The sequence below is a fragment of the Rhodnius prolixus genome, unplaced genomic scaffold, assembly GCF_049639745.1.
Source record: "Rhodnius prolixus isolate KJV_2025 unplaced genomic scaffold, Rpr scaffold_3, whole genome shotgun sequence".
In the NCBI taxonomy this organism is placed as follows: Eukaryota; Metazoa; Arthropoda; class Insecta; order Hemiptera; family Reduviidae; genus Rhodnius; species Rhodnius prolixus.
This window is the reverse complement of record NW_027411603.1, coordinates 40,322,004-40,328,860: the sequence shown is the minus strand read 5'-3', so window position 1 is coordinate 40,328,860 and position 6,857 is coordinate 40,322,004.

Below are 6,857 nucleotides of genomic sequence, written 5' to 3'. Positions count from 1 at the left end.
TGTATTCCAGCGCAATTCTCACAAGACCTGAGCTCTTTGTCTTGTGAATGTTGCCATGTGCCTAACAAGTAGAGAAACCTTCGGCCAAAGAGTAGCTAACAAGTTTTTTAGAAGCCCTAACTTAATTTGGGTTTATTTCGGCAAGACTGTGGCCATTAGATGGCATATCGTGCACCCTTTGACTGGCCATTGTAGATTGAACAAACTCATAGATTGCATTAGCCTGCAGAGGATAACTTTTATAAGGAGGTGTGAAACATCACTGCACTTATTGTGTCAGTGTAAAGGATTGATTTAGCTTACTGTTTGACTCTTCGGAGAAGAAAAATCCACGCTGACATAATTTGATTTGGAGTCACTAGACTCCATGGTCTAGTTATAGGATTGACTTCAAGTAGTGGGAGCCACATTATAAGAATCTGAATCTAATTGTAAACTAATCTACGCGGAAGCCCTATTGATTAGAATGTCCTTATTGATTACAACCTGGAATTAGTGTTGTAACTTCAAATGAAGAAACAAACAAAGAAATCAAAATGGGAGGTGCTCCAGAAGAGTTTGTAACGCTGACCTAGTAGAATCGCGCTACATTAGTCGCTTCAAATGTTACCCAGGTAATCTATATAATATATATGTAATAGGATAAAGTAAATGTGTTACACGTTGGGTTAAAACCAGAGAAAGGTTAGTTTTTATTATACAATATATATATAAAGCACCAGGTTGAGTGTAAAAACTCGCTAGAATGATAGAAGCGAAGTAGTAATAGTATACTGGTACTGGAGCCACATACACACATTTATACATAAATATATCCGCAGTGTGAGAGAGTGCGATATATCCTTCTCATCTTGACACCAGAGTGCACTGTTCCCAACTTAGTGTTCTAGTTCTGGTTACATCATCATTTTCATTACTCATTTTCTATACAAACTGCATTCTCCCTCCTATCTCTTACTCGTACATACATGCACGTACAGATTCCACATTTTATTATCTGCAATCAGCATCTTTGTTTATTGAATGACTTTCGACAGGATAGTTTCTCACAAATATCTAGGCGACAATTTAAGGGAAGTTAAAACAAAGAAAACAGTTTTTGGGAGAACAGCAGGTGGGGAAAGACATCAGCTTTGGTAATTTATTAAGAAAGTCAAAGTAGTTTACTATAACAACTTTGGATAAAGTAGTCATCCCGAACTTCTGCCCAGGACGCTTGGAAATTAGGAAGGTACTGAATGAAGGGGCTGGACCGAGAAAGAAAATTGTCTTGAAGCAAAAGATTGTGAACAGAAATAGGTTATTTAGTTCGTAAAATAAACATATTTATATTATTATCACTTTAAAGTAAACATTTGTTAAGTTGAAAACGTGCTTAGCTCCGTAGTGCTGGGTAAAATCAAAAATCTTTATTGACTAGTTATTGATAGAATATGTATTGATAGTTACAACTATCAGTATGTGATAGAAGTACTAAAGATGAATTCAAGATTGACGCAGCAATTCACTGACATGTATTTAACCATTACTGAGGAATGTGAAGAAGAAGTAATGTATTTAGTGGAAGAGTTGGACAAAATGAGGGTAATAAACTTGAAGAACAAGACAGAAAGTTAAAAATTATAAGTGGTAATTGCATATTTTACATATTTAAAAAAAATATATAAGTATTATTTCCTTGGCCACCGACTTCTCCAAATTCTATTTGAATTATCAAGAATAGTGGTCAAGTAAGTTCTTAAATTTAGGGATCATAAGGAAGAGAGAGGGAATCATGAAAATTGTTGTACCAGGGTATAAGGTCGCAGTAAAAAAAGAACATTCAGGTCGTTTTAGATGGTTAGAATGAAATAAGAATAAATTGCTTTAACTGAGGTTGTTATTTATGAACTAGTTATTATTGCAAAATAAGACTAGTGTTAATTACAACTTTTTATGTATAATTAGATATATTAGTAAAAAAAAAAACTCCGTTTTGGTGATGCCATTACTAACAACGTTGTTGGGAAGAAGAATTCTCCAGGAGCTAACTTTTAAAAAATTGTTATTTACTTATATTTACTTACATTAACAAATTAAAAAACACACTAGACATTTCATTTTACCCCCCGGCTAAAACGTACACTTTTTTTTAAGTCAAGACAGAGAAAGGAAAGGCCAGACTATCCTGGCTAATCCGGGATCCCTGGTTAATCTTAATACGAGGCCTCGTAATGAGGCCAGGAGTTTGCGTATGCCAGTGAGGCATACTAAGAGTTTTGACTAATTTAGTACATTTGAGTGAAGATAAAACATTTTGGTCTTGTGTAGGAAGATGATAGAAAGCTGGGAAAATGAGTGAAAAATAAAGAAAACTACGAAAAGCAGAATTTGAATGGATTAATAGCAGGTTGTAATTTGGCAAAATTTAGTAATAAATATCTAACCTGAAACATTCTATGCAGAATCCTTAGAGCGGCGTACTTTCATACACACTTACATAAATTGGGCAACTGAAACTACACCTACATTCAAGTCATGTAGATCATTAATTTATATTTCAGAAAGAAAAAATTATTATCATTTTTTTTTAAATAAAATAAAGAAGTAATATTTACTGAAAGATAAATACAAATTGACTAATTAAATGGACGTACAAAATAGAACAAAAAAATGGGCTCTCATTAAAATCATCTGTCATTTTTGCTTCTTAATTCACACAAATGATGTAACTAAAAGATGTAGAGTCATATGTAACCTTTAACATTATACTGTTTTCACCTTTTATATAATCTGAACTGCGGACTGGTCACTCAAGAAGTAAACTATATCTCTGTTTACAAGAAGTAAAGTATATATATCTTCTCCTTTACTAAACAAAAACAAAAAAAATTGCACCCTAACAGGTGTCATTATGAAAATTATCGATGGCTACAGTTTAGTCAATGTAACGATGCAGAGGAAATATCTGAGTAAGTTACTTCATTTAGTTGTATAATATGCCTGTAGGGATATATCCTGAATTATAAATGTTTTCTGTTAGAAATTAGTTATTAAAAATGTTGGTAAGGGATTAGTTCAGTGGTTAGTAACTGAACTCCCACGCGGACATCCCTAGTTCTTGACCAACTGCCAGCCCTTAGATTTTCTTAACGCTAGGAATCTATTACAGCTCTCTCCCAAGTGATAGAGACTGTTTTACGTGGAACAATGTCCGGAGGTCATTAGAACAATGAAAAAGGCTTCGGACGCCTACTAATAAATTTAACATTTCGTACCCAACACTTAATAGTAGGTTTTCTCGATTTAAAAAAGATCCTGGCGAGTAATTAACACTATCGAATTTATATTATGATTATGAATTTTGTTTAAAATTAGGCTGCGAAAGAGATCAGTCATTTTGATGTGTATATTGCTAAATATTGATATAAAAATTTCACAAGACTGAAGTGGCTAGTTTTTAAGATTGAGATGTTCCATTCAACCTTTCCTTATCCACAATAATCCTTTTAAATCAACCAGTTAACATTTGTATTGATTGCTTAAACAATGCCTGGAATTTACTTTGGGAATACTACAAACATCTAAACGAGAATCTGCATAATTTTAAAATATTTCCTCAGTTAAAAACATTAATTCTAATTCGCTTAACATTAGGTTATTCCTGAGAAGTTTGAAAATTACAATAATTTAATACTTGACGGAGGTTCGCTGGACATCCAGGTGTACAAGAATATTGCAGGAGTTTCTACAAAATTTATCCACCAAAAATCGTTTTATGATTGGATTTTTCACTGCTTGAAATTTTCTTGAAAAGAGTTACAAAACTGGTATAATAATTTACCATAAATATCTATCAAAACTAATTAAAATTTCAAGGGAAATACTGAAGTTTGAGGAAGGATGAGTGTGTGCTTTATTATATAGAATTATAGAGGTGCGGGCCGAAGAAGAATTTCAACTCTAAGAGAATTTTTGTATCTTTTAATTTTTTTGGGGACAGAAAAAAAAATCAATCCTCTGGGTAGAAAATGTTGGAAAACTTTGTTTTAGTTTTTTGCTGTTTTTCTAGCTTCGATTGAAAATTGTCTGTATTTAGACACAAGTGTTACAATTTCTCCTTTTATTACAATCAAGTTTGTTGATGTGTGTGACTATTTAGATTCAGAAAATTCATATTCACAAAATCATAATATATTTTTAGACGTCTACATTTTGTGACACTGTCACAACAGATCTTTTAGGTCCAATGAAATTGACTTTTTCACTCCTTGCGTTCTCTACTAGGGAGAGCTCTCTACTATAGTTAACCTGAATTTTCAAAATCTCGAATAAATATTCTTACATTTAAATAAACATTATTTTAGCAATCAATGTTTTGAAATTACTTTTATCTTAGTAACAATTGTTGAAATATCTTACCTAAATGCTATAATAAATGGTCAAGTATTTACCACAACGCTGAAAAAGGAAATGGTAAATGGTATATATATTGAAATCGTAAATTTTAAGCTTAAAAGACAAACTAGGGAGCTTCAGGTAGTTGAAGGAAATAGCAGGTGATTATGTAGTATATCAAAACTCGACTTTCTAGGAAGGAAGGAGCCGGAAATGATAATCTTGTTATAAAATTCCAGAAGTATATAATAGCGTGAACTTTATTGGAATAAAGGAAATATTAATAAAATAAGAAAGAAACTGAAATGATAAGACCTTTTGTGGATTGTAAGAAAGACATTCCATTCCTCTCACCTTTAATTTGTCTTAATTTTTACATTAAATGTGCCACTTTAAGCGATAATTTAACAGGAAAATCAGTCAGAGAATTAAAATCTTTGGTTTGGGTCTACATCTGACTGACAGCAAAACCTGATCCCTTCAGCCCCTCCATGAACTTGTTTTAATGAGGTCGGCCTAATTCTTTTTTTTAAGAATATAGTCTGCAGCCTCATATATCACAATGTCATTTTTAATACTGTCGATCATTACCATTGTTATTTCTTATAATTTGCGAACCCAAAAAAGCAGCCAATAGAAAGTGCCACTTTGCAATAAAGATTTTTTTGAGATTTCCTCTAAAACGTCTCTAAAACGGCTCCTAAATTTGTTCAAAACACTCCCCATCTTTTTTAAAACTGCATTGCAACGCCATCATTCCCTAGATTGCCAAAATTTTGTTTTATTGATGACTATTTTTAACGGCCTCTACAATTAAATTGGGTTATTTGGTTTGGCTAATTAATTAACGTGGTACTTTAGGTTTATTGCTTTCATCTTCTTTGTATCTTTAACAAATGATATGTTAAAGTGTTTAAAGTAAGCTTAGAACATCGAAGCAGTGAACATTGATGACCAATTGTAAAAATTCTAAAACTATTTTTACGAGTCCCAAAACTAGAGTCAATCCAGTAGAAACTCTAATCTGCATAAGGAAATAAAAACTTCTCTCACTGCAATGAGAGAAACTACGAGTTAACAATATCATTCACAAGTAGTATTTATAAATGTGCATAGTCAGCACCACCACAGTGGCTACCATTAATGCGTCTAATTTGACTAAACAAGTTGCATAGCCTAAGTGTCATTTACCATCAAAATGTGGCTAGCGGCGACAAGCATTCAGACAGAAAGTAGATTCTATATTGTTCTTCAACATTCAAACGTTATTCAACAACGCTTTGAAAAGATAAATTGCAGTGAAATTATAGCGATTATTTCTCCATTCAGATCGTTTAAACCGTCTGGACCAGTAGCAAGCGAGATATTGTATACTATTTCACAACGTTTGATTTTTGGCATAATTGCAACTTTTAAAACATAACTTATACTGTAATTACTCTTTCTACTTCAGTTTTCAAATGATTCTTTAAATGATAGGTTTCTCAAGTTGTTAGATATAAATAGTGTGAATCAAATTAATGAAATTTACAGTTCTATGTACCAAGCTCTGAAGCTCAGAAGTTCTTTGTTCTTAGAGTGCTATCTGTTGAGTTGCGAGACCTGCAAAGCGAATATGCATTGTGGTACTGGGTTCGATTCCCGGTCTTAGGCCTTGGATTTTATTTAATGGTTAATAAAAGAAATTTACAGTAAAGTATGTTTGCTAGTCGCCTCCGTCCAAGACACCTAATTTGGTAGATGAACGTAAAGCCCGTTGAGTAATTTATGTCTAACTAATTAAGTTATTTTTCACTTATGTATGTCAATGAGTTATCTTTTAGTTTTCCACTTTTTTATTTCTTAAAGAATAGTTTCATTTCCTTTATTTTACTACGGTATTAATGTAATGTTATTTTACTTTCTTGTGCAATGTTGTAACAACTCCCAGCTAAAGGTATTTACTTTGTAAGCTTGTAAATGAATAAATAAATAAAAATAAAAATAATTACTCTTTCTTTTTTATTGAAAAATACATAAAAGTGGGTTCCAATATATTTTTAACTATGTGAAAAGTATTGAAAATATTTAACTGCTGCAATAGAAGAGTTTATTGCTCAGAATTCTTAAATTTTTGTGCAATAGTTCCAGAAAATTCTTAGGAAGTATGTAGGACTCAATTTCTATGTATTTTCTTCACAAAAAAACTAATTCCAACATTCAATTGTTTTAAAGTAAAAGCCTGAAGATAATAATAAAACATTGGATTTGTAAATTCAAATGTCGTATAGCAGAACTTAGACAGAATTTATGATTAATGTAATTGCAAAAGTTTAATAGCACAGATTGCTAATATGTTTGTTTCCACTAGTGAAAAATTTTAACGTCTCTTTCTTTTTATGTGAACAATTGTGTCTCAAATAAAACTTAGCTTGTTCTCTTTTCCGTTCATTTTGTTGTTTGCTCTTAATTTGTTTTCATTTCTCATTCATTATTAACGT